This window comes from Hyaena hyaena, unplaced genomic scaffold, assembly GCF_003009895.1.
Source record: "Hyaena hyaena isolate Hyena2069 unplaced genomic scaffold, ASM300989v1 scaffold_79, whole genome shotgun sequence".
NCBI lineage: Eukaryota > Metazoa > Chordata > Mammalia > Carnivora > Hyaenidae > Hyaena > Hyaena hyaena.
In genome coordinates, this window is record NW_024080711.1 from 700,777 (window position 1) to 712,660 (window position 11,884).

Consider the following 11,884-nt stretch of genomic DNA (forward strand, 5'->3'; position numbering starts at 1 on the left):
ATATAAGTTATATAGTATTTCTCTTTCTCTGTCTGACTTCTCTCACTTAGCATACTGTCCTCAAGGTCCATACATGTTGTCACTTATGGCAAGATGTCCTTCTTTCTCATGTCTAAATAATATTCCATTATTATATAATATAATTATATATATTATATATAATTTATATATATAATATATATAATATATATATATATATAAATACACACCACCTTTTCTTTATCCATTCATCTGTTGATGGGTACTTAGGTTGTTTCCAAATCTTAGCTATTATGAATACTGAAATGAATGTGGAACTGCATATATCTTTTTGATACCCAATTTTTCAATTGGCATCAAAAAATTCAAATCTTTTACCCAATAAAAAAATTACACTTCTGTATACCCAGAAGTGTAACTGCTGAATCAGGTAGATCTATTTTTATCTTTTGAGGAAACCCCATATTGTTTTCTGTGGCTAAAGTAATCTCAGTGCCACCAACAGGGCATAATGGTTCCCATTTCTCCATATCCTCACCAACATTTGTAATCTCTTGTCTTCTTGATAATAGCCATTCTGTAAAGTGTGAGATGATAATCTCATTGTGGTTTGTGTTTGCATTTCCCTGATAACTAGTGATGTTGAACATCTTTTCATGTGCCTGTTGGTCATTTGGACATTTTCTTTGGAAAAATGTCTATTTAGTTCCTCTGCCCATTTTTAACTGGATTGTTTTGTTTTTATGAGTTCCTTATATAGTTTGGATATTAATTTTTTATAGTTTGCAAATATTTTCTCATATTTTGTTGCCTTTTCATTTTGTTGATTTTTTCTTTCACTGTGAAGAAGACTTTAAGATTCATGTAGTCACGTTGGTTGATTTTTGCTTTTGGGGTCCTATAAAAAAAACCATTGCCAAGACCAATGTTGAAGAGTTCTTCCTTATATTTTCTTCAACGGGTTTTATGTTATCAAGACTTGTTTGGGGCACCTGGGTGGCTCAGTCCGTTAAGCTTCCAAATTCAGTTCAGGTCATGATCTCGCAGTTCATGATTTCAAGCCCCACATCTAATCATTGGGCTCTGTGCTGACAGCTCAGAGCCTGGAGCCTGCTTCAAATTCTGTGTCTCCCTCTCTCTCTGTCCCTCCCGTGCTCATGCTCTGTCTCTCTCTCTCTCCCTCTCTCTCTCAAAATACATCTCTTTTTTAAGTTTTTAAATGTTTGTTTAGTTTGATCCATTTCAAATTAGTTTTTGTGTATGGTGTAAGATATGCCCAATTTCATTTTTCTTCATATATTATCCAGTTTTCCCAGCACCATTTGTTGAAGAGACAGTCCTTTCTCTATTGGGTGCTCTTGGCTCCCTTACCAAACATTAGTTGATTGTTTATGCAAGAGTTCATTCTAGGCTTGCTATTTTGTTCCATTGGCCTGTATATCTAGTTTTATACCAATACCATTTGATAGTTCAAAATCAGGATGTATTGGCTATAGCTTTCTCTTCTTTCTCAAGTCTACTTTGGCTAGTTAAGGTTTTTTGTGGTTCCATATAAATTTTAGGGTTGTTTGTTCTACTTTTGTCAAAAATGTCATTGGAATGTTGATACAAATTGTGCTGAATCTATAGATGGCTTTGGGTAGTATGGACATTTTAACAATGTTAATTCTTCTGATCCATAAACACAGATGTCTGTGTGTTTCTGGTTTCTTTGAAAAAGTCTGGTAGTTGTTGTACAGATAGATCTTTCACTTCCTTGGTTAAATTTATTCCTAGGTATTTTGTTGTTTTTGATTCTATTATGAATGGGACAATTATTTTTCCTCAAATATTTCATTATTAGTATATAGAAATATTTCATTATTAGTGTATAGAAATGCAACTGATTCCTGTAGGTTGATTTTATATTTGCAACTTTACTGAATTCATTGATTCGTTCCACCAATTTTTTGTTTGAGTCTTTTGCATTTTCTATACATAAAATTGTATCATCTGAAAACAATGACCATTTTACCTCTTCCTTTCTTTTTAAAAAAATTTATTTATTGAAAAGTAATCTCTACATCCAACATGGGGCTCTAACCCCTGACCCCAAGATCAAGAGTCACATGCTCTTCCAACTGAGCCAGCCAGGCCCTCCTTACCTCTTTTTTTTCCAATTTGGATGTCTTTTGTTTGTGCCTAATTGCTCCAGCTAGGACTTCCAGTATTACATTGAATCAGAGTGGTAAAGTGGGCATATTTGCCTTATTTCTGATCTTAGAGGAAGTTTTCAATTGTTCACTATTGAATATGATATTAGCTGTGGGCTTTTCATATATGGCCTTTATTATGTTGAGATCTGCTCCTTCTATACTCAGTCTGTTGAGGGTTTTTATCATGAAGTGATATTGTATTTTGTTAAGTGGTTTTTCTGCATCTATTTTGATAACCATGTGGTTTTTATCCTTTATTCTATTAATGTAATATATTGCATTTATTGATTTGCATATGTTGAACCATCCTTTCATCTTAGTGATTAAACCCACTTGTTCATCTTGTTTTTCATTTAAATTCAAGTATAAGTAACATATAGTGTTATTAGTTCTATATGTACAATATAGTGCTTAAGAAATTCTATATTCACTTTCTCGGTGCTCATGATGTATACTCTTAATCCCCTTTCTGTATTTCATCCATGCCCCTACCCACCTCCCTTCTGGTAACCACCAGTTCTCTATCTAAGGGCCTGGGGTGGGTTTTGTTTGTTTGTTTGTTTGTTTTGGTCTGTCTTCTTTGTTCATTTGTTTTGTTTCTTAAATTCCACATATGAGTAAAATCATATCTGATTTGTCTTTCCCTGACTGACTTATTTCACTTAACATTATAGCTTCTAGGTGCCTCCATTAGCTGCAGATGGCGCTGTATCTTTATATAGATATATCTTTATATATGCTTATATATATACTTATGTCTTCTCTAGTGGACACATGTGTTGTTTCTATATCTCGGCTATTACAAATAATGTAATGAACACAAGGGTGCATATATCTCTTCAAATTAGTGTTTTCATTTTCTTGGGTAAATACATAGTAATGGAATTATTGGATTATATGGTAATTGTATCTTTAATTTTTTGTGGAACTTCTATATTCTTTTCCACAGTGGCTGCATCAATCTGTATTCCTACTAACAGTGCCCAAGGATTCTTTTTTCTCCGACATCCATGCCAACACTTGTTATTTCTTGTGTTTTTTATTTTAGCCATTCTGACAGGTGATATCTGATATCTCACTGTAGTTTTAATTTGCATTTCCCTGATGATAAGTGATGTTGAACCATGTTTTCATGTGTCTGTTGGCCATCTGGATGTCATCTTTGGATAAATGTCTATTCATGTCTTCTGCCCATTTTTAATTGGATATTTTGGGTTTTTTGGCTTTGTGTTATAGATTTTTTATATATTTTGGGTATATAAAGACCATTTTGAATTATCCTTTTAACATGCTATTGAATTTGGTTTGCTAATATTTTCTTGAGAATTTTTACATCTCTATTCCTCAGGGGTATTTGACTGATATTTTTGTTTTGTTTTCTTTGTAATGCCCTTAACTGGCTTTGGTATGAGGATAATGATAGCAGCATATAATGAGTTTGAAAGTATCTCCTCCTCTTGAATATTTTGGAAGAATCTGAAAAGGAATGGCATTCATTCTTCTTTAAATGTTTGATGCAATTTGCCGGGGAAGCTGTTTCTGAGGTTTTCTGTGTTGGGAGGTTTTTTATTACGGATTCAATCTCTTTAGTTGTTATTAGTTCAGATTTTCCAGTTCTTCCTGATTCAGTCTTGGTAGGTTATGTGTTTCTAGGAATTTCTCCATTTCTTCTAGGTAATTTAACTTGTTGGCATAGAATTGTTTATAGTAGCCTTTTGTGACCCTATGTATTTCTCTAGTATCAGTTGTAATGCTTCCTCTTTCATTTTTATTTGTCTTTTTTTTTCTTGGTCTAGCCTAAGGTTTGTTAATTTTGTTTACCATTTTGAAAACCCAGCTCTTAGTTTTGTTGATCCATTCTATTATTTCTCTTGTCTCTGTTTTACTTATTTCCATTCTAATCTTTCTTATTTTTTTCCTTCTGCTGTGGGTTTAATTTGTTCTTTTTCTACTTCCTTGAGGAATAAAGTCGGGTTGCTTATTAAAGATCTAATTTCTTAAAATATTCACTGCTTTAAACTTCTCCAAGTACCATTCTATGGAATTTTATTATATTGGATTTCACTTTTCATTTGTTTTAAAATAATTTATTTCCCGGGGTGCCTGGGTAGCTCAGTTGGTTAAGTGTCCAGACTCTTGGTTTTGGCTCAGGTCATGATCTCTTGGTTCGTGGCTTCAAGCCCTGTATCAGGCTCTGTGCTGATGGTGTGGCACTTGCTTGGGATTCTCTCTCTTCCTCTCTCTCTGCCCCTCTCCTGCTCCTGCTCTCTCTCAAAATAAATAAACAAACTTAAAAAAATTATTTATTTCCCTTTTGATTTTATCTTTGACCCATTGGTTGTTGAGAAATGTGTTGTTTAGTTTCCAAGTTTGTTCATTTTCCAGCTTTGTTCCTATTTATCTCTAGTTTCATACCATTGTGGTCCCAAAAGATAGGTGGTATGATTTCCATCTTCTTAAATTTGCTAAGACTTGTTTCGTGTCCTATCATATGATCTATCCTGGAGAATGTACCATGTGTACTTGAGAAGAATGTATATTCTGCTGCTGTTGGATGGAATGTCCCACATGTCTGTTAAGTCAACTTGGTCTAAAGTATGGTTAAATTCCATTATTTCCCTGTTAATTTTTTGTCTGGATGATCTATCAGTTGCTAAGGCCCCAACATAAAAGTCCCCTGTTATTATATGTCTGTTTCTCCCTTCAGATGTTAGTATTTGCTTCATATATTTGGGTACCCCAATGTTGAGTACATATATACTTATGATTGTTATGTCTTCTTATTGTATTGACCTCTTTATCATTATATGACCTTCTTCGTTTTGTTACCATTTTGGGCTTAAAATCTCCTTGTCTAATATAAACATGGCTGTCCTGCTTTCTTTTGGTTTCCACTTGCCTGGAATGTTTTCTTCCATTGCTTCAGTTTGAACCTATGTGTGTTTTTAGGGCTGAGAGGACTCTCCCTAGGCAGCTTGAGGCTTGTTGTTTTATCTGTCCAACACTGTGCCTTCTGATGGGTGAATTCAACCCATTCACATTCAGAGTGATTACTGACATGTAAAGATTATCAAGGCCAACTTACTCTGACTTCTGGTGGTTTAGTATCTCCGCTGTTTCTTTTTCCTTCTGTTTGTTTCTTTGTAAATTGGTGGTTTTCCATGGTGGTATGCTGTTTCCCCTCCTTTTTTTTTGGTTTCATAAATCTCTCGACTTGTGCTTTGTGGTTACCATGAAGCCTACATATAACATCTCATAGATAAAATGGCTTATTTTATGCTCATAGCAACTTATTCGTTTGCCTCTAAGGCTCCTCACTTTTACATTTTTGGGGTCACAATTTGCTTCATTTAAAAAAAAATTTTTTTTTATGTCTTTATTTTGAGAGACAGATACAGAGAGCAAGCAGGGGAGGGGCAGAGAGAGAGGGAGACACAGAATCCAAAGCAGGCTCCAGGATCTGAGCTGTCAGCACAGAGCCTGACATGGGGCTCGAACCCATGGACTGTGAAATCATGACCTGAGCCGAAGTCGGACACCCAACCAACTGAGCCACCCAGGCGCCCCACATTTACTTCATTTTAAGCTTTGTATTCATTAACAAATCATATTAGCTATACTTATTTTTAATACTTTTTTCCTTTAATTTATATACCTAAAGTTAAGTGGTTAACACACCATTCTAATCTAGAGTTACATTTTTCTCATTCTATTTTTCCCCTTTACCAGACTGTTACATACTTTCAGAGGATTTCAGATCTTTGATTATTAGCCTAGTTTCATCTCACCTTAAAGACTTTCAGCATTTCTTACAAGGCAGGTCTACTGGTGGTGAACTCCCTCAACTTTTGTGGGGGAAAACTGTTATTTCTTCATTAGGCAAAATTATTCTTCAGATATAAAGTACTCTTGGATTGCATTTTTTTATCTTTTAACCCTTGGAATATGACTTTCCACTCTCCCCTGCTTTGTAGAGTTTCTGCTGAGAAGTCTTATAACCTAATGTGGTTGCTTTCTGGTTCCTTTCTTTCTCTCCCTGCCTGCATTTAAGATTCATCATTGATTTTTGAGTTTCATTATAATGTGTCTTGGGGAAAGTCTTTTTGCATTGAAATAACAGGGTGTTATTGGCTTTGCAGATATTTATGTACAAGCCCTTCTCTGGATTTGGGAAGTTCTCAGTTGTTCTTTCTTCTCTCCCTCTCTCTCTCTCTCTATCTCTTTCTGTCTCTCTCCCCCTCCCTCCCTTCTTCTCTTCCAAGTTGGTTAAGCTTAAGCGCCAGACTTCGGCTCAGGTCATGATCTCATGGTTTGTGAGTTCGAGCCCCGTGTTGGGCTCTGTGCTGACAGCTTGGAGCCGCAAGCCTGCTTTGGATTCTGTGTCTTTTCTCTTTTCTCTTCTTTTCCTTCCTTCCTCCCTCCTTCTCTTCTTTCTTGTTTATTTTGAGAGAGCAAGCAAGCAGGGAAGGGGTGAGAGAGAAAGAGAGAGAGAACCCATGCTGTAAGTGCAGAGCCTGATGTGGGGCTTGATCCCACAAACAGTGAGATCATTACCTGAGCCAAAATCAGAAGTTGGACACTTAACTAAGCCACCCAGGTGCCCCTCAGCTGTTATTTCCTTGAATAATCTCTTTGCCCTCTTTTCCCCTCTTCTTCTGGTACACGAGTTTTTCTGATATTTGCCTTCCTGATTGAATCCAATAGCTGTTGCAGTGTTTCTTCACTCCTTTTAGATCCTAGCTTTCCTCTTGAATTGAATTATGTCTATATTCCTGTTCAAGCCACATATTCTCTTTTTCATTTGGTCTGCCTTGTTGCTGATGCTAATGCGTTCTTCCACTCATACATTGAATTCTTTAGCTCTATTTGGTGTTTTTTAAATTTTAATCTCTTTGGAAAAGAACTTCTGTTCATTAATTTTATTCCTGAACTCACTGAATTGTCTGAGTTTTTTGGTAGCTTGTTGACTTCCTCATAAGAGCTATCGTGAATTCTTTCTCAGTTAGATCACACTAGTCTGTGCCTTGGCATTCAGCTGGTGAATTCTTTTCGTGCTACTGTAGTTCCTTGATAGTATTTGTAGGTATGCTTTTCTGCTTTTGCACTTGAAGCCAAGAACTTTCTTACCTACAGTATTATCTCCTCTTTGGTTCTTACACTTCAACAGGCTGGCTATTAGAAACCTTTGTCTTCCAGGGGTGCCTGGGTGGCTCAGTCGGTTAGGCGTCTGACTTCGGCTCGGGTCACGATCTCACCGCTGGTGGGTTCGAGCCCCGCGTCAGGCTCTGTGCTGACAGCTCAGAGCCTGGAGCCTGCTTCAAAGTCTGTGTCTCCCTCTCTCTCTGCCCGTCCTCCACTTTCTCTCTCTCTCAAAAATGAGTAAATATTTTAAAAATTAAAAAAAAAAAGAAAACTTTGTCTTCCAGATTGTGGTGCCATAGCTCAAGTTTGTGGTTTTCCCTTGCCCTCTGAGATTGGCCTATCTGGGCACCCTCTGTGTTTGCTGGAGCTGGCTCTTGGGATGCACTTGGGAGTGCACACAAGGGGCTGACAGCAAACTTGGAGAAGGCATGGGTTTGGTATTTAGGGTATGGAAGGTGCCCTGTCTGGTGGAGGAGAAGGACCCGGGAGCAGAGTATTCAGGGTATTCCCAGAGGTTTGTGGGCAGACTTCCTGCTTGAGTCCTGACAAACACACCTGATAATGCTAATGTCCGTTGACACTCTTATCTGCCTCCTTCCCTTTCTCTTTCCTCCCTGCGACCCACCAAGTCCTGGAAGTCCTTCCTCAGAAGTCTGGGTGCTGCTGGGAGAGAAACCGGTTTTTCTCACACAACTGTGGTAGCCAGGCAGTCACCGCTCTGACTTTTCCTCTGCCGTAGAGGCTGCTGAAAGCCCAGCCCTTTGCAGGGTCACCCTGTGGAGGTGGGGCTGCCCTGAGCTCCTCCCCCTTCTCTGTATCCAAACTTTTTTCTACCCACCTGTGCCGGTTCAGATGGCATGCTCACAGTTCCCCTAAGGCAGCCTGGACTCCCACAAATTCTGTCGGTTGGTATCTGCTCAGTGTTGCATTCTCCGGGCTTTTTATTCCCCATGGTGGGGGATGGAGAAGGTGCACCAAATCCCTGGCATCTGTAGCCCTTACTAAGGACCCGTTTATTTTGGGGTGCACAGGTGGGCTTGTGTGTCTCAGGGAAACCTGCAGAGGCACTTTTGCTAAGTTATGGATGTCTAGTTGTCTGTCCTAAAAGGGGAGAGAAAAGAGGAATGACTTAACATTGCTGTGATTCTGAGGTCACTTTGGTCACCTCTGAGACCAGACAAAAGCTAAGTTTAAATGATAAGAGGAAGAATATTTGGTCTTTAAAAAGTTATTATCTATTAACATATTGATAAAGAAAATACACAGAATTCCTATCTGTTGAATTTTTTCAGGATAAAGGATTAGCAAGAGAAATAAAAGCCAAATTAAAATAAAAGCTAATAGCACAGACTCAGAGCCTAGAGTTCGAGATTTGGCTTTGCCACTTACTAGCATATTTGTTACTTAAAACATACCTAATTTGCTGGAAATTTCTTCTTTAGCAGCAGCACTTGGCATTATAGCAAATGCATTTCCTAGTAACTGTTGAAGTAATGTTGATACCTTCCTAACTGGCACAGAAACCCGATACAGGAGTCAGAAGGTTAATTTCACACATCTTACAAAAACTCATAATGAAAAGGTGTTGATTAAATCATTTTGCCAATTCCAAGAGAACCCAGAATGGAAATATGAACAAGCTCAGAAAAATGATCACAGAGTTGCTAAAGGAAATGTTTGATATTCCCAGGCAGTCCAACATGCTCAGAAGGAAAATACCCTGAATTAGATTTTTAAGCTCAGCCTTGTTTTAAAAGACCTTTTTCTTCTAATGACTTTTTTTTTTTTTTGATGGCTCTAAAATGTCAGGACAAAAGCAGTGTTTATATGTTTTGGCTTACTATCATGTGCTTTGATATACCCATGTCATCCCACCTCTCACCCACCATCTGATTTTTTAGAACTCTACTTTTTTTGTAGTTTATAGGCAGCATGAAATAAGGCAGAGCCTGTGGGTCGGGATTCAAATTCCAGCTTCATCACCACTTCCTATGTACTTCTGGGCAAGTCATTAAACTTGCTGAAGCTTCAGTTTCCTCTATCCTTCACTGGATAAGTAAACATGCCGCACATGTTCAGTATTAGCAGTTATCATTATTGATTCAAAAGCAGGCATCTTTCATTGTTAAAAAAAAAAAAAAGACTACCTGATTTTTCATGCCCCTGGCCTTTAAGAATCACACTACTATATGGGCCCATATGCCTCTTAGTGCACGAGCTCTATTCTCATTATTAGTTCACCATTTTCATTGTCAGCCAATTATGGCGCCACCAAATGATCAGTGCAACACAGCTGGTAATGTAAGTAATAGTCACCAACTTTAATTACTTATATAAAAAATATGATTCTCAAGTTTAAAAACTGAAAGGACATGTGTTTTAGCATACAATTTATCTTTAACTCATTCTGTTATAAATTTATACAATTACTTTTTACTTGGGGATGTACACTGGGGAAAAAAACCATTATCAACTATAAATCCATCTGCTCATATATACCTCATCAACAGTCATTGCATAATTGTGGAACCATCCCCCAAAATACAAATATTCTTGCCTTCTAATGTGAAGAGCTTTTTCTCTACCAAAAAAAAAAAAAATGTTAGTTTTGGCTAATATTCCATGTTCTTTCAAGTTTTCTGCGAATAATGTCTGTAACAAAGTACGTAATTGTGTTTTTCTACCTTTGTGGATAGGACAATCTCCCCACCCTGCAAATTTGCTGAGATGATGATAGATAATAAGCTAAGAGAACACCTAAAATTTGAAATTGGGCTACATTCTAATTCTGCCAGGTATATACTTAACACTTCCAACTAGGTGGTTGAGAAGACTCAGCAACATCTGAAAGTCATCAAAATGGTTAACGAAGAATCCTTAAATCTGATTGTCCAAAGGTGTGGCTGTCCTGAACAGGAAACTCCAGGCTCTTGTGACCTTTTAGTCTCCTACAAGAACATAGTGCCCCAGATTATTGTGGCTTGATGGTACTGGCCAGGGTATCAATCTAGCTCCACCCATTTCACTTCAATTTGACCCAAACTTCTGACTGATTCACTTTGTTCCCACGAGAACTGTTCTATAGGGAGAATGTATTCATTAAACCCAAGTACCCAGGTCCTCTTCAGAATCATTGACTCACTGCAAATAATCTGGGACCATGGTTTTATATCAAAAGACAAAGAAAACTTCAAAGTACTCTCCACAATGTCACTCACTTGGGCTCCACTAGTTTGATGGGAAGGAAAGGTAGAATCAAAGATGATTGTAAAAGATACCGTAGAACAAGTATACAATTTATCTTTAACTGTAGCTTATTTACCCCTGCAAGTCTTACCATACAATTTATCTTTAACTTCTATATTATAAATTCATAATTCATGGTGAAATGGAGAAAAGGAAAGGATCGCAGGCTAAAAAATTTTCAAATAGCATAGATTATACATCATAGTATCCACAGAAATATGTCACTTATCAATTTCTTAAAATTTCCAAAGCATGTTTTTAGAAAGCTGTACAGTAGTAGTCAGCCATCGTCTTCTGTTTCGCTTCGAATCCTGTATCAAATAGGTCCTTTAAAATAATCTATTGGAGATTGAGCTATATCTTTTGTCAGACGCAGCTAACCTTCATTAACTGTGGCAGTTAGGAGGTTCTATAAAATGTCACTAACAGTATATTAGCAAATACTGAATCAGTGCTCCTCAGGAAATAGGTACCTGTAAGCCAGCCACGTTTTCATCAATAGATCCTTGTCTTGTGTTCCTGTTTAAAGACACTTTTATAGTTAAGCTTGAATTCACAACGAATAGCTCCATAACTTCTGCCTCGATAAAGCTTATCTACCTTCCTGTATTTAAGGACACCAGACACCACCTCAGCTCCATGGCTAGGGGCCATTTAAACAGCAAAATCAACAAGCACACAAATGTCAGTAACTGGGCACTAAACAGACTTCAAAAAAGACTTCTTCATGGTTAGAAAGCTTAGAAAGCTTATTAGGCGTATGCAGCTCAGTTGGGAACATTTCTGATAACTCAAAAAATTTTCATGGCCATGTTGGCAAATGACTCTGAGAGTCCATGAATTGAGTTTTTGAGTTTTAAGTAATTGTTAAGATGAATTTGCAAATAAATACATAATGGAATAAGGACAACTATGATTTTTCCCGAATGCCTACAAGGTCAAAAATGTCTGTATTTTTGCTGGTTCCTCTCTCCAGTCATGACCTCTAAGACCTTTCAGGAACAAATGGGGATGATCTTCTCACACAAGAAATTTCATCTATGCAATATATAAAGAAATCTATTTATGCAAGTATCTGCTACTTCAGATTTTGGAATGGTTAAGTGTGGGATTTTATAGATACAACTTCTAAGGTGTCTCAAACTAAAGTCTGCTCTTTTAAATCTCAAAACTTGACAGTTTTGTATTTAAATTTAAAAATGGCATATATTTCTGTCTTCCTAAAGCATTTTGAAAAAAGCCTGCATGGTGACTCAAACGGTGTTCATCTCCATGAACTATGTGCCTCCTAGAGGTAAGTGTATGGTCAAGCAAAATAATCA